Consider the following 23,217-nt stretch of genomic DNA (forward strand, 5'->3'; position numbering starts at 1 on the left):
TGATGATGATGATAAGAAGTTGTATTAGGATGATGATGATGATGATGGTGATCGATGATGATGACGACTGTGACGATGATGATGACGATGACGACGACGATGATGATGATGATGATGATGATGATGATGGTGATCGATGATTATTATGGTGTCAAATTTTGATTGGCATTTGTATAATGACTTTGTGTGTGTGTGTGTGTGTGTGTGTGTGTGTGTGTGTGTGTGTGTGTGTGTGTGTGTGTGTGTGTGTGTGTGTGTGTGTGTTTATTTGAATGCTGTTTTAATGAATTCGATGAATGTTGATTTCTAGCATGTGGTCGACATACGGCTGTGAAGTGGTGAATGCAAACGGAGACATTGAAAACGACGACAAAGAAAACGGCGAGAAAGAAGACGCTGTTACGTGCCACTGTAATCACACCAGTAACTTTGCTATCCTCATGCAGATTGTGCCTTTCAAGGTAAGTCATAAAATGACATTTTCTCTGTGGAGAACTTTTGGCAAATGTCCCGTTCTGAAGATGGCAGTACGTACTGTCTTATGAGAATATGTTTAGGTTATAGCCAGTTACACGATAAACCTTACGGTGTGCAAGTAAGACTGATTCAAATATGCTTAAGATTTTGTTCCGGTTCGGACGAGAACATTATATGAAGCACAGGAGGTAACTAAAGAAACTAAGTTAAATTATCAACTTTTACGTAGAAAAGCCTATGGGTTGTGTATATTTTTTGAAAGCTCGAGGGCTATTGTATTCATTGGGCGAAGTCGTCTTCACGAAGCTCGCTGCACGAAGCTTTGGCACTGAATTTACGGTAAAAAGACTTCGCGAAGTCAGTTTCGGGCTCAGTTAAGGAAGTCGAGAATTCCGTGTAAAAACTAAGGTGATCTACACGAGGATATTCAGGAGAAGAGAGGGGTTCAGGATTTGTCATTAATTTTGTGTTGTGGTCATGCAGGTATCGGAGGTGAACCGTGTGGCTCTGAGCATCATCACCTACATCGGCTGCAGCATCACCCTCATCACACAGTTCATGGCCATCACCGTCTTCACCTGTATCGGGTCAGTCAGCCAGTCAGTCAGCCAGCCAATCAGCCAGCCAGACAGTGACTGACTGACTGACTGACTCCGATTAGTATGTTATGTAATGTCGTACATTATGCCTTATTCTTTCTAAAAAAAAATCTGCACATCGGAGCCATGATTCACTGGCGATGGCCTGCAGTGATCGCGAGCACTGACGCGTGTTTCCCAAACCGGCTACCGTGACCTCATACGAAAATCACGTGACCTCAGGCAAAACACGCTGAGGGCTATCACACTCGTTGCAGCAGCAAATCGTCAACTGCGATGTGTATGTTTTCGATCGGAGTCATACATATCGAAGTCAGTTATTCGCTGCGATCGCTGGTCGACCACGTCTTGTTGTGACCAGATAATTTGTTTGCTGTACACTAAAGCGGGGCGCACCTCTTCCAATCTTGACAGAGTCTCCCCCCCCCCCCCCCGGAAAACGTCCATTACTGATCGTTTGTTCATTTGTTTTGACACTGTTACATTTCTGTCCTGTATTGAAATATATCTACTTTTATTTTTTTTTAAATTCGTTATGTTTTGTTTGATGCAACTTTGGGACACAGAATCGTGAACAATAATTCAAAGGCGGTGTCATTTTTGTTTCAGATCACTGAACTGTGAGCGGGTGTGTGTCCACCGTAATCTGTGCATCGCTATTGTGGGCGCTCAGATCACCTTCCTAGCGGGCATAGAGGCCGTCGAGAACAGGGTGAGACTGTCTTTTGAGGCTAGCTTTTGCCCAATGCCGGTCTCATCGTCAGAATCACACACGCACGCACGCACGCACGCACGCACGCACACAAACAGATCAGCAGGCCGATGGCTTCGTCGTAGATCTAATACATTGATAGATTGGTTCTTAAAAAGCACACCAAAGAAACAAACAAACACAAATCATTTCATGAATCCCGGCCTTTTTCTCATTAGTAATCACGACGAATCACAAAAACATGTATATACAAACATTAATATGAAGAAAAATCGGATTGATGGGTAAATATTCATTGAATTGTCTTGCGAAAAAGGGTGTGTGTGTGTGTGTGTGTGTGTGTGTGTGTGTGTGTGTGTGTGTGTTCGTACGTGCGTGCCGCGTGCGTGCGCGCGTATGCGTACATGCGTGCGTGCGTGTTTTAAACTTTTCATTCGTTTTCAGACTTGTTCACGGTCTAATAAGTGTATGTGTATGATACAGCTTGTGTGTGCGGTGGTGGCGATACTACTCCACTACTGGTACACGGCCGTGTTCATCTGGATGCTGGTGGAGGGCTTGCACCTTTACCTCAAGGTCGTCAGGGTCTTTGGCACCGAGCGTGCTCGCATCAACTACTATGTCTGCTTTGGTTGGGGTAGGCTGGCGTTCATTGAAAAAATCAAACACACACACACACACACACACACACACACACACACACACACACACACACACACACACACACACACACACACACACACACACACAAATAAATCATTATTGTGGTTCTCGTTGTCTAGACTTCCGATTATATTTCCCTCTATCTTTAAAACAATTTTGTTGTTGTTGTATTTATGCGTTTTGCTTTTTGGTTCCTTTTCATAGGCGAAAGTTTTGACTTGTTATTTGTGCTGTCCTTGTCTTAATGATTACGGCAGAATTCTTTTGTCTTTTAATCTTTGCAGTTTTGGGTTTTTAGTATCGATTGGTTGGTTGGTTGTTGGTTTTTCGCTTTCGGCTTCGACTTTTTTGGCTACTCGGGGCCGAGTCAATTTTATTTCCCTTCTCGCTTTGCATGGTTTGCACAAGTGCATTTTTACGAAATAATTGGCTTCATTTATATATATATGACTAAGTGCCAAAAGGTGCGCACGAAAAGCGGACAAAGGGGCTAAAAAATAAAAGTTGACAAACACGACTGATATTGTGATTTTTGTTAAGACAACAGATGCTGGAACCCAATTACAAAAAGAAAAGATAAATTTACCCAAATGATTTTACAAATAACGATAATTTTGTTCGTTATATCATTCAAAACGGCACTGAGTCATAGCATTAAGGTTATCTCGCACGTTTTTAAAGCTAGGGCTTTGAAACTTGGCACACAACCAAAGTATAATGACCTCCAGGTATGGTGCACATCACATTAAATAACATTGAATTTCAAGGTCACAGCGAGGTTAAATTTCCTTTGCAAACTGGAAAATTGTCGTTGTCACGTCTTACATGTTTTAATACTAGATCAGTTAGACTTTACATACTTCACATACTTTCAGCATTTTTATAAAACCTCATTAAAAGTGACCTGCTGGTTAATCTTTGTCAAAGTTCAAGGTCACAGCGGGGTCACATCTGGTCCAAATGTGGAATATTTTCAATTTATTCAGCGCGTTTATAGCACGAGCTTTGAAAATACACACAGTTCTAGTGTATAATGTTCACACACGATTAAAGTCTGGTTGAAAAAGTCAAGGTCACAGCAGGGTCGCGTTGAGGTCAAACATATACATTTTTCAATGAGGTTTTCTCATATGTTTTTGAAGCTAGGGCCTTGAAACTTGGCACACTACGCAAGTTAAATTAAACCTCATCAAATTCCAAGCTCACAGTAAGGTTAAAGATCCTTTAAGGATATTTTCTAAAAAAGGTGACCGCCTGGTTAATGTTCGTCAAATTTCAAGGTCACAGCAGTGCCATCTGGCTTAAACTTTGAAAAATTGTCAATTTCTTCAACTAGTTTTATAGTGTTTGAAGTCATTCACACATGATGAAAGTCTGGTTGATAAAATCAAACGTCAAGGTCACAGCGGGGTCGCATTGAAGTCAGACACATACAATTGTCATTTTCACGAACGCCTTTTAAGCAACACATTTGAAACTTCACACATTCCAAAGTTTTGATGTTGTTTGGTTATAATCAAAGTGTGGTCAATTTCCATGATTGAGAGCATTCAGAGGGGTCAAGTTGAGGTCACACAAAAAGTGATAATCTTTACAAGACTCACGCTTGCTGCTATTGCTCACTTGACATTGGTGAAAGTGCTTATTTTATAATTGTTGATCTTGATGTTTTGACTAATTAAAATTACCAGGATCAACCATACCAGATTTCAAAGTCCAGAAGTTGTCAAACCTCAAACCTGTTGGACGTTTCAAAGATTTAAGCATCAACAAATTTCTATTTGATTTGACCTTAAATAACAGATTTGACCTTAAATCTTAAAACAGATCAACCAGACTTTGGTTTTATATAAATTGAAGTTCAATACAATTTCCTTTTTTTTTTACCCACGCGAGACCCTGCTATGACCTTTACATTTCTCAAGGATCAACCTTGAATTCTCCATGTTGAACAATCATTAAGCAAAAGCGTTGTTTGAAGTTTGAAGGTTCTAGCTTCAAAAATCTCTGAAAAAATATGTTTCATCCGTTTTCTGAACCACATGTGACCCAGCCGTGACCTTGAAATCTGACAAGGGTCAACAAGACTTTTACCATGCATGGGGGCGATTAAACCCCAAATGTGTGTGAAGTTTCAAGGTTTCAACTTAAAAAACGTCTGAGAAAAATATACATTTTCCTTTTTGGACAATGTGTTGCACGCAAGACAACACGACAAACGCTCGTGTTATCATTCTTTTACTTTAAGGTCGACTTGCGTGCCCGCTCTTTCGCTAATCTCAATTAAAATTCATCTTGGAAGTTCGGTTTTATTACGCTTTTAATTAAGAAGATTAAACTAAGACAACAAATAGTTAGTTTTACCCATTAAACTCGATAAGGTAGTGACATTTTATGTTGAACGCAAGATGGTGTCGCACGCAAGATCTGAAAAGATGTTGACGACATAATTTCAACACTTGATAGCGCATTCGTGGTTCGTGATTTCTTCACAAATTTTGAACACAGAATGTGTCACGTGGTTCCGTAGATGAAGTAGATCTTTGTACATGTAAATTTTGTTTTTAAAAGAAAATAACCGTTAATTACCGAACATTTTGTCGCACGCAAGATATGACGAAATTTTCAAATCGTTTTCAAAAATGCTGTTCAAAAGTTCTGCAGTCTTTGCTGGATTACTTGAAAGACAGCAGTTTGATACACCGTTATCGCTTGACGTGTCGACATCAATTCCAGAGTTTTTGAAAAAGAAATTTAGTAAATATCTGCGATTGAAAAATGTATGCCGTGATGACGACACATCTTGCGTGCGACACCTTAAAATTCGGTTATCGAAAAAAAAAATTCTCTCGAGATTTAGATTTGACGTTTGGTCTCGTCTGTAAAGCGATGTTTCAGGCATTCAATCAAACTAAATGCAATTCATTTGTGCTTCTTGTTATTTTTCTGTGGCATATTCAAAACACGAGGTATCACGATGTCCTTTTTCAGATGGCCGGTTTTGGCGTTATTTTTGACTTTAAACAAAGATAACTTCAAAACCGTTCAAGTCAGACACACGAAATTATGTCCACTATCTCTTCGCACATTCATCCACACACACACCAATTTTCAGCAGACACACGTTTTTAGAAACATTTTTATTGTAAAACAAAGTCGTCTTCTGTTCTGTGAGCACCTTTTGGCACTTAGTCAAATAAATAAAAATCCAAAAAAATCACACACACACACACACACACAAACACACAAAAAAAAATTGTGCAGAGACCTCCGATACTATTCAATTTTGATATTGTAAAAAGTAGCGGGTTAGTCGAATCAGATCCATGCAGACTTTCGCGGTGAGCCGAACTGTTTTCACGACAAGGAGTGTGCCTTTAAATCCTCTTTCCCTTTGTCCGCATTTTGTTGTTGCAGTATGAACATCTTTAGGAGAAGAACATATAGAAGAAGAGGTACAAGTATAGACAGTAGAATGCGAGCAGATCATTGTGGGTAAAGATGATAACTCTGTAGCCGTGTGAAAACTGTCTATGGATACACAAATTTTGTTATGATAATTAAAGACTCCCCCTCCAAAACAAATATATATAAACAATAAAATAAAAACTAAAAATAATGGCGGTTGTGAAAAATAACTAACTACACATTCTACTAATAAAACGACAAAAATATTTTGTCAGAAGTGGGGTTCGAACCCACGCCCACATTCGTGGACCAGAACACTCGCCACTGTTCAGTGGAAGATTGGATCTTGAGTCTGGCGCCTTAGACCACTCGGCCATCCTGACACCTGAAGGATATACATTATTTTAACTATTTTATATCAGGAGTAGATTGTATTTATCAAAAACGTCTCTTGATCATGAGTAGCCGGAAACTAAGCTGAAATTTAGCTAATACTTCCCGTTATATCATCTATTGAATCGTTTATACTGACCGATTTTCTGCACAGTCTCGCGAAAGGGTGTTCTATATTAAGCACGATTCGTCATGCGGCACAAGGGAAGCAACTAGTGCTTAACATTTCAAATTTGCACGGCTACAGTTCACTCTCTTGATCCGTCCTTCGGGTGTTGTTTTCACTCAATCTTTTCAGACCTAATTAAAAGTATTAAAACAATTCTCTGCCTCTACGACTGTCTTTAAAAGGAAATGCTGTCCTTGGTTTTAATCTACAACTTTCCGTTTTACTTTACTGCAACCGATGTAATTAACATGCGCACGATTTGTGATTCTGATGGTGTTTTTTTTTAATCAAGCTGTCATTTTTATTGATTGATTGATTGATCTATTTGTTTTAGAGTTTTTACCTGTCATATTTAGATGTGTGAATATTTGTTGTTTGCAATTTTGTTTACGACATTTATACGATGATAATATTACGATAATAATGCTGAATGTGAAGACGACTTTTCTAAACTCAGTTTCAAATATGTAGAAAAAAACACGAAAAAAAACCCCACCTCCCCGTTCCTGTCCAGGTGTGTGATTTTGTATAGACATAATTATATATAATATGGATGTTTGACCTTTACTGTAACTTTAGTGTCTGTGTATTTCTTTCAATATCTTTTGTTTCTTCTCTAAAAAAAAAGTAGTCAAAACTATTAATTCATCTTTCTGAAATGTTAAAACTTAACAGGAATGCCTGTGGTGTTGGTTACCATCTCTGCAGTGGCTGACTGGGGTGGATACGGAACACCTACCAGGTCAGCAAACTTCAAACTTTGTGTGACAGCTTTGGCTATAAAAGCCTCGGGTGACATAGGTTGCATTGGCAACACACTTTTGTTGGAGTTACCCAGAAAAAAACCTGGCAAAACACAAACAAACAAAACAATGGCATGTGATCATTTACATGTAACTCTAGATCTGCGGAGTAATTAGTTTTTTCCAATTAAGGTACATACAGTGACTCAGTTGGAACCCGGCAGTGAGGATATTATCACCGCAACAGTTGGTCTTCATCCTTATGTACCCGTCTACGGATGTTCGGTTTTGATTACTCTGCTAGATATCGACAAAATATTAATTATGGCGGACATTTACATTTCATATTTTCCTAAATCTCTGCATCCTCTTGCAAATAATTAAAACCAAACATACGTAGACGGGTACGTAAGGATATAGTCTAACTGTTGCGGTGATACCCTCCAGACTGCCAGGTTCCAATTAGTCGCTGTTATTTGTACCTTTATCGGAAAAAACGAATTACTTTATTTATACACAGTGAGCCTTATGTCAAAGGAAAGTGCAGAGTCTTTGGAACACACCGGTACCAAAATCAAGAGTACTGGTTAATGGTCAAGAAACAAAGACGTACGAAGCAATTGAAAACTGTGACTTTTGTAGGTATTAATTGGCTTAATCTCCACCTTAAGTGTGAAAATAACATGTCTTTGATGCAACATTTACCATTAACAGTTGGCATAATTTGTACTGCTTTACACATAGCTTTTGAACATTTATGTCAATAAATTTGTTTAAAAAAAAAATTCAGATTGATAGTACATTAGTTTATGTTCATAGCTAGTTACACAGCTGCATAGTTCTAATATGACTATTTATGAATTTTCAGTTGCTGGTTATCAACACAGAGAAACACAATCTGGGCTTTTGTTGGGCCTGCACTTGCAATCATTATTGTAAGTCAGTAGATTTTTTTTTTCCTTTTTCAGTCTTCTCGTTTCAGTCTCATCCCCCCACCCCCCACCCCCACCCCCACCACCACCAAACACCCACCCTTCTTTTTCTTCCCGTTGTTTCTTGCATAAACAAGCTAGGTCGTCTTCTAATTTCACGAGATTTGACTGAGTTTGTACAGTTCAGTTTGTGTTTTTGTAAAGTCTGATTTCAGTTAAAGTTGTAACAAATATATTGTCTCTATCATTGAGTCATTGTCACTAGTTGCATGTATACACTTACATAACCTTTTGTGTCTGTTTACATTGCTGCAAGCTATTGTGAAACTATTAGACTAATAAGCGTTCATTATATCATTGTTGTTAATATCAAAACTCTTTGATATTATTTAGGAATTCTTTTTCCCCTTTAGGTAAATCTGGTGATTTTGGTAGCTGTGGTGAAGGTTGTCATGGCTTCTGCCAAGCTCGACAAACATGGCGAGTTTGATCATGTCAGGTGAGGTAACAGTATGTTAACCCTTACACTGGTGCAATTCTGTAACACATGTTACATAGCCACTGGTGAATTAACAGAGAGAAAAATAACAAAAAACGGTCATATAGGTTTTCGCATCCATGGGAGGTAATCGGAACCGACCAAACAGACTGAGCCAGTAGCGCGACATATGTCGTGACAACCAGGTGACAGTATACGTAAAGTAGCGCGACATATGTCGCGACAACCAGGCTAAGGGTTAAGGTACCAGTATGTTAAGGTACCAGTATGTTAAGGTACATGTAACAGTATGTTTACTTACTATACAAAATTGAATTGAAGCTGATACAGTTGAACCTGCCCTCTCGACCAGCTCTTGATAACAAACACCTGTCTAAAATGACCATCAAAAAGATCCCTGACAAACTTTTCTTCCACATAATTCACCTTTCCAGAGTGACTACCTGTCTATAACAGCCACTTTCGGTCAGTCTCTTGGGTCTGAATGTATCATACAATGCCTTTCATGAAGGCGTATGACCGTCACAATAAAATAAACCTACATCAACACAAAACTAGGCTTAATTAGGCTCAAATTGTTTGCCTGTCATGGGTAGATGTTTTTTCTCAGTTTTTTCCCGCCGTCCTATGAGATTATTTACTCAAAGTTGACTTCCAAAGTTCAACTAGAGTATTTCGAGCAGATGATCTATAGGATTCATCTTAAAAGTCATTGATCAAGTGCAGTTTTCCCCCCATGTATCAGGGGGCATGAGATCCTGAAATCCCCAATCCCCCTCTTTGTCTCTTACAGCTGCATACAATAATGTTTACATAATTCTCTCAACAACACATTTTACTGTCATACACATTTCAGTCATCTGTATGCTTTTTGTGTGCTTGTTGAGTTGTTTTCACAATGCAATTGTAAAGCGCCTGGTAACTCGCGCTATAAAAAAGTTATTTATTATAATAATTATTATTTTGTAGGGCGGGAGTGAAAGCAGCACTTCTCTTGCTGCCACTGCTGGGACTGACATGGGTGTTTGGGCTTGCTGCCGTCAATGAGGATCTCATTGTTTTCCAGTATCTCTTTGCTATCTTCAACACCTTGCAGGTAAATTGTATATATATGAGACAGTATGCCGAGAAAAGCAGTTAAAGTCGCAAAACAAATCGCAAATACTGTGTGTATTTTATGTGTGTCTCCGTGTGTTTACCTCCTTTTGTGTATGCATACATGTGCATACATATTTGGGGGATATGTGAGCGATCGATCAAGGGATGCATGTTTGTTTGGATACATCACATCCAACCAAGTGTAAAACACATCTGCATAAGTTTGCATTTTCTTGCAGAATGTAAAAGTTTGTATAACCAGAATTGTAATAATCTGCGATAGAGCACTGCATGGACTTGTGATCCTCTGGTCATGGGTTCAAATCCGAGCCAGGCCAGACACAAGTCAACTTTATGTGCAGACTCATAGACGGTATCCATGTCCCACTGTGGCGTATAAATGACCTCGGTCATTATGCCAAAAGTCCAGATGGCTGGTTACACATAAATGCAGGGCGGGGATGTAGCTCAGTCGGTAGCGCGCTGGATTTGTATCCAGTTGGCCGCTGTCAGCGTGAGTTCGTCCCCACGTTCGGCGAGAGATTTATTTCTCAGAGTCAACTTTGTGTGCAGACTCTCCTCGGTGTCCGAACACCCCCGTGTGTACACGCAAGCACAAGACCAAGTGCGCACGAAAAAGATCCTGTAATCCATGTCAGAGTTCGGTGGGTTATAGAAACACGAAAATACCCAGCATGCTTCCTCCGAAAGCGGCGTATGGCTGCCTAAATGGCGGGGTAAAAACGGTCATACACGTAAAAACCGTGGGAGTTTCAGCCCATAAATGCACACACTCACACCTTGGTAGCCCGACTATGTTGCTGCTAGCTTTCCATTGGCAGGAAGCGACCTGAATTTCCCAAGAATGGGACACTAAAGTAATGAAATGAAAAATCCCATTTGTCTGTGTTGCAGGGGTTCTTCATCTTCTTGTTTCACTGTGCTTTCAACACTGAAGTGCGGCAAGCTGTAAGGCGGCTTCAGGAAAAACGGTCTCTGCAAAGAGGTGACCTGTCGTCTCTGGCAGGGTTTAGCTCCTCACCCTCTGTGTCACCAACACCCTCAGTCCAGGTACAAATTCATATGTACAAAAAGAAAAGAAAAGTAAGAAAAAAAAGAAAGGTGAACAAAAAGAAACAGGCCTAAGAGATTGAAACAGCTAGATGGAGAAGTAAAGGAAACTGAAAACAAAACCAAACAAACTGAGGATAATTTTAAAGGTGTGAGTGTATTTGTGAGTGTCACTGTAAGTGAGTGTCAGTATGAGTGTGGCTGATGGGGTCTATGTCGACCAAAAGAGTGGGATTCCCTGTAGGTGGAGTTCCTGGAGGGGGATTATCTGTATACAGGGAATCCCACAGGGTAGAGTTTTTCAATAAAACTTGCAAACCATACTCGAATTTCTAAGAAATATCAAAAAAGATTGAAAAACATCAAATTCTACCGATGTCGCCAAGCATCACATGACTTTCAGTGATATCAGCGACACGCTACAGGAACTAAATCATGTGGTATTCCCTGTATACAGGGAATCCCCCTCCAGGAACTCCACCTACAGGGAATCCCACTCTTTTGGTCGACATAGACCCCATCAGCGTTGAGTGTGTGTGTCAGTATGAGTGTGGGTGTCAGGATGAATGTGTGTGTGTGTGTTGCAGGAAGGGGTGAACTGGAGCAGTGAAATCTCTATAGTTAATGTCAGCGATTGCCTTTTTTCTCTCTTTGACTTTTAATATTGCTTGTACTCACTATCACTGGGGGGCAAAGCCCGGTGCTCGGAACCTGAAAATCTGGCTCCGGGTATTTAAAAGTACGATCTTACAAGACAGACAGACAGGCAGGCATACAGACTACACACACACACTTTCGCTGAAGAGGACGGAACACAAATCCGTGTTTTTTTTTAAAACAAAACTAAAACGGATTTTTCTGAACAGGATCAGAAGAAACCTTTGTGTCGAGGCGACAGCCCCATGGGCGAATTGTCTGCCCCTTTTGCAATGAATCGCGTAGTTCCAGCTCGCTACACGACGAGTACGAACATCGTCAACACCACTTTACCATCTTCGACGACCAACATTGCTCGTAAGTGTATATTATATCAAAGCTTCAATAAGCCTGCGAAAGTCCTTTGCTGTTCGGCAAATGCTGAACAGATTGTGAGTTGGAGTGGTTTCCCTTGCTTAACAGACGACGAATACAAACTGCTCGGACTTCATCTTGTAACAAAATGTTCAGTTTTAATCGATGAAGAACGTTCACAGCTGTACGTGGTTGTAAGTCCAATAAATTGTATTCAGCCTAGGATGACATGAAGCGTTTTTAACAAAAATATAAAATATTACCGCTTACTTGTTAGTTATCTTCAGTGCCTCGATAGCGCAGTAGGTAGCGCGTCAGTCTCATAATCACGTGACAGAGCGATCTGAAGGTCGTGAGTTCGATCCTCACTCGGGGCATGTATTTTTTCTCCTATTTCAAACATTATTTTGTTTTTTTTTGTGTATTAATTTTATCGCCGTTATTGTACAAGTGCGTAGCCTCCTCACAAAGTCAGAATTTATCGTAGGCATACATCGAAAGAAATCTGTAGACGTTTCAAAGTCAGTTCTGCACCGCACCGTGCCGCGACTTGAAGTCCGACTTCACTCGGACCCGCGCACACATCAACGATAGGCCTAAAGGAATTCAAAACATCAACGACTGGCGATAAAGCCCTGGAAATTTAAAACAATTATGTGGACGATTCAGTCAAGTCGAAGTTCCGCACAGCGAAGTCGAAATTCAATGGGACCCTCGCGGCCGGCACACATCATCACATGAAACTATGATAACGGAATTCTTGCAGTAACTGATTCGTTCTTTTCACGCAAAGTCAAAATTCTAAATTCATTTGGCCTCGCTCACACATCGGTGATAAAATAATTGCCGTAGAATAATGAGTTTGTAGCCGTGCCGCACTTTGGCAGAATTCACTTGTACCCGCACACACATCGATGTTAAAAGAAATCCGATGTAGAAGTTCGTAGTTCCGCACTGGCAAAGTCAGAATTCACTCGGCCCCGCCACACCAATACAAGAATTCCTCCAGAAGTTCGTCCATAAGTAGGGGAAAGGCTCCTAATATGGACCGGCTCCTAATATGGACCACCTCCTGTTCTGACAAACTAACGCCGCTGGAGCGCTCAAAACAATTTCATTCGCTTTATTCACCCCTTCTGGATAAGTTGCACATGTCAAAACAGTTGCAGAAACACAAACCTCAAAACCGTTTGGCTTTTTCGCTTTTTATATTTAGTCAAGTTTTGACTAAATATTTTAACATCGAGGGGGAATCGAAACGAGGGTATGGTGTATGTGTGTCTGTCTGTCTGTCTGTGCGTGTGTGTGTGTGTGTGTGTGTGTGTAGAGCGATTCAGACTAAACTACTGGACCGATCTTTATGAAATTTGACATGAGAGTTCCTGGGTATGAAATCCCCGAACGTTTTTTTAATTTTTTTGATAAATGTCTTTGATGACGTCATATCCGGCTTTTCGTGAAAGTTGAGGCGGCACTGTCACGCCCTCATTTTTCAACCAAATTGGTTGAAATTTTGGTCAAGTAATCTTCGACGAAGCCCGGGGTTCGGTATTGCATTTCAGCTTGGTGGCTTAAAAATCAATTAATGACTTTGGTCATTAAAAATCTGAATTGTAAAAAAAAATAAAATCGTATAAAACGATCCAAATTTACGTTTATCTTATTCTCCATCATTTGCTGATTCCAAAAACATATAAATATGTTATATTCGGATTAAAAACAAGCTCTGAAAATTAAATATATAAAAATTATTATCAAAATTTTATTTTTCGAAATCGTTTTAAAAACACTTTCATCTTATTCCTTGTCGGTTCCTGATTCCAAAAACATATAGATATGATATGCAGGGCCGGACTAGGCGAAGAGGAGGGGGGGGGGTTGCCAGTGGTGGCCCAGGGGGATGTCACCCCTGGCGGCAGGGGCGGATCAGTTCATTTTATGACTGGTTTTTTTCAAAAGTATATTGTGAAGATACGGGTGTGAAGGCGCGAAGCGCCGAGCCGACGGCGCAAAGCGCCGAGCCGACGGCGCAAAGGCCAAAGCGCCTAGCTTGCTAGGGGGGTCCGGGGGCATGCCCCCCCGGAAAATTTTGAAAAAAAGAATGCAAAATGGTGCAATCTGGTGCATTCTGAGGATGATCATTACCAGTTTCAGGCAGCAGATTTTGTCACTGATTAATACCCCCAAAATTGAAACTCAATGTAAAATAAAGAAATGCATACCTCATTCAATATTTTTTTTTTTTGGCTGGGGGGGGGGGGGGGTCCGGAAACCCTAGAACCCCCCCCCCCCCCCTTGTTGTGGGGGTCAGGGGGCGAAGCCCCCTGAAGCTGATGGGTAGGTCATATTCTGAGATAGGAAAATGGTCGCTCCTTGCATGAAACGGCATAAAATAAGCAATAATAAAAAAAAATTAAATAAGTAAGGTACATGTTTAGGCTAGGGGGGGGGGGGGGGGGGGGTTGCGCAACCCCCATAACCCCCCCATAACCCCCCCGGTAGTCCGGCCCTGATATGTTTGGATTAAAAACACGCTCAGAAAGTTAAAACGAAGAGAGGTACAGAAAAGCGTGCTATCCTTCTCAACGCAACGAATATCCCGCTCTTCTTGTCAATTCCACGGGCACTGCCTTTGCCACGGGCGGTGGAGTGACGATGCTACGAGTATACGGTCTTGCTGCGTTGCGTTGCGTTCAGTTTCATTCTGTGAGTTCGACAGCTACTTGACTAAATATTGTATTTTCGCCTTACGCGACTTGTAACGAGGGTCGTGGTGTATGTGCGTGCGTGCGTGTGTGTGTGTGTGTGTGTGTGTGTGTGTGTGTGTGTGTGTGTGTGTGTGTGTGTGTGTGTCTGTCTGTGTGTGTGTGTAGAGCGATTCAGACTTAACTACTGGACCGATCTTTATGAAATTTGACATGAGAGTTCCTGGGTATGAAATCCCCGAACGTTTTTTTAATTTTTTTGATAAATGTCTTTGATGACGTCATATCCGGCTTTTCGTGAAAGTTGAGGCGGCACTGTCACGCCCTCATTTTTCAACCAAATTGGTTGAAATTTTGGTCAAGTAATCTTCGACGAAGCCCGGACTTCGGTATTGCATTTCAGCTTGGTGGCTTAAAAATTAATTAATGACTTTGGTCATTAAAAATCTGAAAATTGTAAAAAAAAAATAAAAATTTATAAAACGATCCAAATTTACATTCATCTTATTCTCCATCATTTGCTGATTCCAAAAACATATAAATATGTTATATTCGGATTAAAAACAAGCTCTGAAAATTAAATATATAAAAATTATTATCAAAATTAAATTGTCGAAATCAATTTAAAAACACTTTCATCTTATTCCTTGTCGGTTCCTGATTCCAAAAACATATAGATATGATATGTTTGGATTAAAAACACGCTCAGAAAGTTAAAACAAAGAGAGGTACAGAAAAGCGTGCTATCCTTCTTAGCGCAACTACTACCCCGCTCTTCTTGTCAATTTCACTGCCTTTGCCATGAGCGGTGGACTGACGATGCTACGAGTATACGGTCTTGCTGAAAAATGGCATTGCGTTCAGTTTCATTCTGTGAGTTCGACAGCTACTTGACTAAATGTTGTATTTTCGCCTTACGCGACTTGTTTACTTTTGGCAGCGTTCACTCTAAATGTGCCGCACAGAACAGACTCGTTTCTGTCCACAGCCAAAGCTTTCATAACACAAAAAAAGACAGTATTTGTTACATTTTAACAGTGTGTACCCCGAGTTTCTACTGCAAACAAAAAATAATAGCAAAACCTCAAAGTATGTGTGAGTCCCCTAATATGGACCACCTTCAACAAATCGAAGAAAATAAAAACTAAAGGCAATTTTAATTAATTCATTAAGAAGCTTGCTGAAAACAACCTATAACTAGCCCTCGAGATTTCAAAAAAATATAACAAATAGGTTTTTTTGTGTGGAAGTTGATAATTTCACTTATTTTCACTCTGTTTTTGATAAGCTTCTTAAGTTTCCTGGTGGGCTTCAAATAATGCTCTCATCAACCCGAAACAGCTAAATCTAAAGCATATTTGAATTAGTCTGACTTGCACACTAAGTTGTATCATGTTATTTTGAAGTATAGGGGGCTTTATACAGTGATTCGTGAAGGCCGCTTCACTGGTCCATATTGGGCGCCCAGGCTCCTAATATGGACCATTTGTGATTTTTTCTGTATTTAATTTTTGCTGACGGTCTATCAAAGCTATTTCACTCTAATTAGGCCTAACTGTTAAACTAAGAGAGAAGGACTACCAACCACAAAATGAAACTTCTTCGCAAGAAAACAAGCTAGTTATCAGCAATAAACAAAAAGTGGTCCATATTAGGGGCCCTTCCCCTATTTCCCCACGAAGTCAAATTCGATCTGCTCTTAACACCAAACACATCTTTGCTCAATATAACAAACAATCACCAATTCGTCTCCCTCCTTCCCTAGCGCTGAGAATTCGCCGTTCTTTTTACATTTAGTCAAGTTTTGACTAAATGTTTTAACATAGAGGGGGAATCGAGACGAGGGTCGTGGTGTATGTGTGTGTGTGTGTGTCTGTGTGTCTGTGCGTGTGTGTGTGTAGAGCGATTTAGACTAAACTACTGGACCCACCCAGTTCATGATATTTGACATGTTAGTTCCTTGGAATGATATCCCCGGACGTTTTTTTCATTTTTTCGATAAATACCTTTGATGACGTCATATCCGGCTTTTTGTAAAAGTTGAGGCGGCACTGTCACACCCTCATTTTTCAATCAAATTGATTGAAATTTTGGCAAGGCAATCTTCGACAAAGGCTGGACTTTGGTATTGCATTTCAGCTTGGTAGCTTAAAAACTAATGAATGAGTTTGGTCATTAAAAATCGGAAAATTGTAATTAAAATTATTTTTTTTATAAAACGATTCAAAATTACGTTTATTGTATTCTTCATTATCTTCTGATTCCAAAAACATATAAATATGTTATATTCGGATTAAAAACAATCTCTGAAAATATAAAAATTATGATTAAAATTAAATTTCCAAAATCGATTTTAAAACAATTTCATCTTATTCCTTGTCCGTTCCTGATTCCAAAAACATATAGATATGATATGTTTGGATTAAAAACACGTTCAGAAAGTTAAAAAGAATAGAGATATAGAAAAGCGTGCTATCCTCCTCAGCGCAACCGCTACCGCGCTTTTCTGGATTGTTAATTTCACTGCCTTTGCCACGAGCGGTGGACAGACGATGCTACGAGTGTACAGTCTTTTGCTGAAAAAATGCAATGCGTTCAGTTTCATTCTGTTTTCGACTGAGCTTGACTAAATGTTGTATTTTCGCCTTACGCGACTTGTTTTCAGTTTGTGCGTGCACCCAATTATATATTTTATATCTGTGTGTATGTTTGTGTTTGTGTGTGTGTGTGTGTGTGTGTGTGTGTGTGTGTGTGTTTGTGTGTCACTGTGTGTGTGTGTGTTGCCAGTGTGGGCGCGTGTTTGCGGCCGTGTGTCAGCGTGTGCACCACGGCGGTGTGTGTGTGTGTGTGTGTGAGTGCGTGTGTGCCCGGCGGTGTGTATGTGTGTGTGTGTCAGTGTGTGTGTGTGAAAAATGGCGACCACAGACAGACACACAGACACAGTTCAGACAGACAAACACACTTACATCCGTTCAGTCAGTCAGTCTATATCATGCCAGATTTATTTGTGGTTTTTTTCCAGGCGAACGGGGACTAGGCAGACATCACAACACTCGACGCAAAACCCAGGAAATGTCTCTCATGTTCATCTGAACTTGACGAGGGAGTCAAAAGTGAATTTGTGGCAGTGACCACGCCTGCGTATGTGTCAGTCCGTGTCAATGCGTATTGTTTTGTGATTACAATTTGGTATTGTATAATTAGCATTAGTCTGTTTACAAAATGACACACGAAAAAACTAACAAGCAATCAATACACAAAAACAAACAAACAAACAAACAAACAAACAAACAATTAAACATACATGTACAGACACAAAAACTCCACTCTATGAATATTCGCAAGGTCAGCTGCAGCTTCGCCCTTTGATCCCAGACCAACCCTTGCCGTCAAGTATCATTACAGCATAACGAGCGGCTGTCAACAACTAGCCGGCGAAAAACAATAACAGGATGGGAAGGGCCTAGAGGTGATGTGAAGGCCAAGTGGGAAGGAAGGGGGTAGCTGATGTTAAAGGGGGATGGGGGGGGGGGGGGGGGGGGGGGTAAGGTGGAGGCGGCCAAATTTGGCGGATTGGGGTACCTGACATAATTATGGAGAAGGGGGGGGGGGGGGGAGGGAGAGGAGAGGAAGGTGAAGACCAAGACTGAGGGGAGGAAGGGGGTAGTTGCTTAATTAGTTCTGACGGTGTCCTTTGATCTCTGGTGTGCCGACGGTGTGACTAGTGGAGGTTTCGTCCTCGTAGTGCATGGGACAGGTAGAGGTGATATGCTATGTGGGAAGACAACACACAGAACGGACGTGACAGACAAGGAAAACATATGATCGTTGTTGTAGTTCTGGTTAAGTTGTTTCAACCAGGCCCGGGCTGTGTGCCGGTGTAACGACTTCAGAAGTTACTCCCGAACTCAGCGGATTTCTCATTTGATACATACCCGAGACTGAAATGTTGTTTCTTGGTCACTTACACTTAAGGGAAAAAAAGCATGTCAGTTTCTTGCAAGTGAAGGATTTCTTCGAAAATGATCACCGAGTGGTTACGTCCCTTGTATGGGAAGGGAATGGGAATGCTTTTAGGATGAAGCACATTTTTAAGTTGAAATAAAACATTTAGTTGAACGAATTTGAACCAATAAATGTAAAGTACCTAAGGTCGATCATCAGTACTATGGAAGGGAGGGGGGCTTTTCAATGAGGAGTTTACACACGATCAACAAGGCCGAATGAGAAATATGAGGTCGGGGGTAATCTGAAGTCGTTACACCGGTATGGTGCCTTGATGTATTGGTGAGCTCGACGATTTTGTTGGATATGGTCAGCTGGGTTGAAAGAATTATGGTCAGTTTAAGATAAAAAAAAATCTCAGAGTGCTGAGTTGATTCTTTTATAAATACATTTATATATATGTCGTGCCGAATTCACGTAATTGCCGATTCCGCGTAATGGGCAACAACAATTTTGCCCATTTCGCGTAATCGGCAAAACGCTGCCCAATACGTGAAATCGGCAGCGTTTTGCTGAAATCGCGTAAAGGCTTCTAAAATTTGCCCATTTTGCGAAATCAGCAGTCACTGTTTGGTTTTAAAGTTCTCAAATGCCTGGGATATCATCACACTTAGACAACTAGATACTCGAATGGATAGATATTGCAATAATCGATAAGTTATGGCAAGTTATTGCAGAAAGTGTAGTTTTCGTGCATTTCCGGAGTTATGCTCGACACAGACCAACATAGACCATACAAAACATAGTAGGGAGGTAAAGCAATGTTAATGCAATGTTCTGGTGACACAAAAAGTAACAGACTTGGTTGTCGCTTTTGCGAAATGGGCAAATTTTAGAAGCCTTTCTGCATTTTCGGCCAAACGCTGCCGATTTCACGCAATGGCCGGGCAGCGTTTTGCCGATTACGCGAAATGGGCAAAAATGTTGCCGATTCCGCGAATTCGGCAATTCCGTGAATTCCGCACGACTGCTTGTGACAGCGGCTCTGTTTCGCTTCTGGCCCTGTTGGACCTATCCGCAGCGTTCGACACCCTTGACCACGATATACTGCTGGCAAGGTTGAACACCACATTCGGCATAACAGGCACGGCTCTGGGGTGGTTCTGCTCCTACCTGACTGGACGCACTCAGGCTGTTGTGATCCAGAATAAGCACTCCGAGGACACCATATTAAAGTATGGTGTCCCACAAGGATCTGTGTTAGGCCCAGTGTTATTCACTATGTACATGCAGCCGTTAAGCAAAGTCATAAAGCACCACAATGTCCTGTACCACATGTTCGCAGACGACACTCAACTACAAAAATCCGCACACACCAAACAGTTTACAGAGTTAGTGCAGTCAATAGAATCATGCAGCGATTCCATCAAACAGTGGATGACAGTCAACAAGCTCAAGATGAATGATGATAAGACAGAGATCATGCCAGTTGGCAAACAATCAAAGTTAAAGCTTCTTTCAGAAACATCCAGTCTTACCCTTTCTGATACCACAGTCACATTCAGCACCAAAGTAAAAAACCTGGGTGTCCACCTTGACAGTAACCTGTCAATGGACGCCCACATCAACTCACTCTGCAGAACCGCCTTTCTTGAAATGCGGAGGATTAGCCAAATCAGACACCTTCTTTCCCTCGACGCAACCAAGACACTGGTTTCGGCTTTTATTTTGTCGAGACTGGATTACTGCAACTCGCTCCTAGCCGGCCTCCCAGACGCCAAGCTAGACCGCCTACAGCGCATCATGAACAATGCAGCACGTCTTGTGCTGCGCAAGCGCAAGCGCGACCATGTCACCCCTCTCCTCATGACCCTTCACTGGCTACCAATCAAAGCACGCATTACATATAAAATAGCTACCCTGTGTTACCGTAGCCTTCAAGACTCTGCCCCTTCTTACCTGTCTTCGCTCTTAAAGCCACACGTCCCCACACGCAACCTCAGATCCGCTGACGCAGGGCACCTTGTTGTCCCACGCGTCAAACTGAACGCTTTCGGCAAGCGCGCCTTTACCTACACAGCTCCCTCTATTTGGAACTCTCTGCCCATGTCTGTCCGCCTTTCTACCTCTCTCCCTTCCTTCAAGTCCTCTCTAAAAACACACCTCTTCCGGGAATACTTCAACCCCTAGCCTGTGCGAGTGATTCGATGTTGTCCGTGTGTGTGTTTGTGTGTGTGTGCGAGTGAGCGACACGAGTATATGCGAGTAATTGGTTGTGTGCACTGTTCAGTATTTGCCACATTAAGGAGAGGGGTCGCTTGCCATCGTAGCGCGCTGTGGGCCGGCTGGGGGCGGGTTGCTTGCGAGGGCTGTATTTTGTACATTGATTATTTGATACATGTATAATTATTAAATGCGTCTCCAGGAATATGTTTAGTTTAAATCTTGTGTCGATACTATTTAATTCTGCCTCGCTATTAGCCATTGAGTAAAACTGTTTTATCACCATTGCTTTATTGTTGTTAATTCGTCTCCAGAAATATGTTTTGTTTTAATCTTGTGTCGATACTATTTAACTCTGCCTCGTTATTAGCCATTGAGTATAACTGTTTTATCACCATTGTTTTATTGTTGTTCTTTGGCCATTTACGTTGAATGACTTGTTATACATTGACATTGATAGTTTTATTCTTCTTCTTCTTCGTCGTTCGCTAGATAGTTTTATTATAAGAACCTTTTTTTTTTTTAATTCCTATTAACTCGATGTTCTTTAACTATGTTTGTAAATTGTTAGAGGATCTTTTAGTAGAAGTGTTTAACTGTCGAAGCTGCTTTTACCTAAGAGACCGACTGTATATTGTGCTGTTGTACTTGTCAGACTTGATTGTACCAAGTCCTTCACATGTTGTAATGCGCTTAGAGCCAAATATTTTTGTTTTTTGTAAGGGATAGGCGCAATATAAATACACTTTATTATTATTATTATTATTATATATATGTGAACAGCTCAGATCATGGGTAATTTTAACACCTTCACATTTAAATGCTTATTTTATAGCCATCCATTGAATTGAGAAGAAAACAAAGCATACTAAACTGCTAAGCATGAATCAAACAATAAGAAAATAAAAAGAACCAACAGCATCGTTTTGTATGTGTGGGTAGTAAACACGTTTTATTTCCAAAACACGGCGGAAAATGGCGACAAATTTGTTGCACAGCGACAGGTCACTTTTTTCAACCAAGGCCAGTACTTTCATACATGACAAAGGAAAGCAAATATGGCCTGAATAATAAAGTTATAGTGTTCCTTTGCGTGTCTGAGTGATAAACCAACTATCTTCTGAAACGTAATTGCACTCAGCAGATTTGTCTTCCGCTCATAACTTTCGTGTCACACGGTCTTTGCGACAAACAGATAGATCGCATTCTCGCAGAAAATCATTGACAACACAGACCAGTCATTTTTAGCATTGCATTTGGGAAGGGCTACTATTATAGTGTGTTTTAAGAAAGAAAAACATTATAGTATCGGCAGAACACGACCAAATGAGTTTTCGTGTCACAGCGTTATGGGCGTGAGATTTTTTAGACTTTTTGTTCTCACACTGTAGCAAAATCATTGACAACACAGACAAGTCAGTTTTAGCATAGACATTGGGAAGGGCTACTATTATAGTGTGTTTTAGGAAAGAAAAACATTATAGTATCGGCAGAACACGACCAAATGAGTTTGCGTTATGGGCGTGAGATTGTTTTTTTTCACACTGCAGATCATATCTCAAAAACTACTGAGTGGATCTTTATGAAATTTGATATGGATATTTTTGACTGGATTTTCTCATAGAAGGTTTTTCCGTTTATTGATAGGACAGTTTGATGACGTCATATTTTACCGTTTGCCAAAAGGTCGAGGCAGCACTTTCACAGTTACAGTTTTTCATCAATTTGATCGAATTTCTTATCACACAATCTCAGATCTAGGCCGGATTATGGGATTGCATTTCACCTTGGTCACTTAAAGTTTTGTTATTGAAATGTTTGTTCGAAATATGTCATTTTTTCAAATTTTTAAAAACTAATATTTGAAACAGAAAATTTATATTGGTGTATTCCCTATTGCGTCCTGTATCTAAAACGATATAGTTATGTTGTTTTGTATTGATAATTATGCTTAAAAATGAAGAAAACCGATAAATAACCACTATCTTTATTTATGAAAAAAGACACTTAAAAACAACTTCTATCTATTCCTTATCATTTTCTGAATCCAAATATATATAGTTTCATGGTGTTTGACGTTGAAAATATGCTCAAACTTAACAAACACGGATCGTTGAATGGAAATTATACTTCCAAGCTCCAAAAGCACGTCATTTCAAGTGTGGAACACGCTCATGACGTCATACTGAAAGGTGATAAATTATGGCTTCACCTTGCGATGTTTCATTTCAAACACGGTAACATTTTTAAAGGGGTTTCTTTCTCAGACTTTTGTTTGCCCTCTGTCTGTCTCTCTATGTCTCCGTCTGTCTGACTGATTCAATTAAATGTGTAATTAATAAGTTTTGCAAAAGTCAAACTAAGTACACTATGATATACCTAATTGATTCAGGTCTCTAAATTCTTATTGTAAAATTGTGAGTTTTATTCAAAACAAATTTAATTGGTGCTTTAAACTTAATAATGGGGCATGCTGTGATGAGTAGAAGAATGTGTGTTTACGAGCAGAAAAAGCCAATCAAAGTCAAGAATCGTGTTTTTCTTTTTCTATTTTCACCTTGTAGCTTCA

The 23,217-nt window shown here is 40.4% G+C and overlaps 2 non-coding genes across 2 annotated transcripts; one reads left to right on the forward strand and one right to left on the reverse strand.

The window, feature by feature from the left end:
• Nucleotides 1-6,128: 6,128 nt before the first annotated feature.
• On the reverse strand, nucleotides 6,129-6,242 carry Trnal-caa (transfer RNA leucine (anticodon CAA)). Its single transcript has 2 exons — nucleotides 6,205-6,242; nucleotides 6,129-6,174 (listed from the first exon to the last, which is right to left on the reverse strand). It is a non-coding gene; the product is annotated as a tRNA-Leu (tRNA).
• Nucleotides 6,243-12,063: 5,821 nt separating this feature from the next.
• On the forward strand, nucleotides 12,064-12,152 carry Trnam-cau (transfer RNA methionine (anticodon CAU)). The gene is given in 2 exon segments: nucleotides 12,064-12,100; nucleotides 12,117-12,152. It is a non-coding gene; the product is annotated as a tRNA-Met (tRNA).
• Nucleotides 12,153-23,217: the final 11,065 nt, after the last annotated feature.

This window comes from Littorina saxatilis, linkage group LG12, assembly GCF_037325665.1.
Source record: "Littorina saxatilis isolate snail1 linkage group LG12, US_GU_Lsax_2.0, whole genome shotgun sequence".
Taxonomy (NCBI): Eukaryota; Metazoa; Mollusca; class Gastropoda; order Littorinimorpha; family Littorinidae; genus Littorina; species Littorina saxatilis.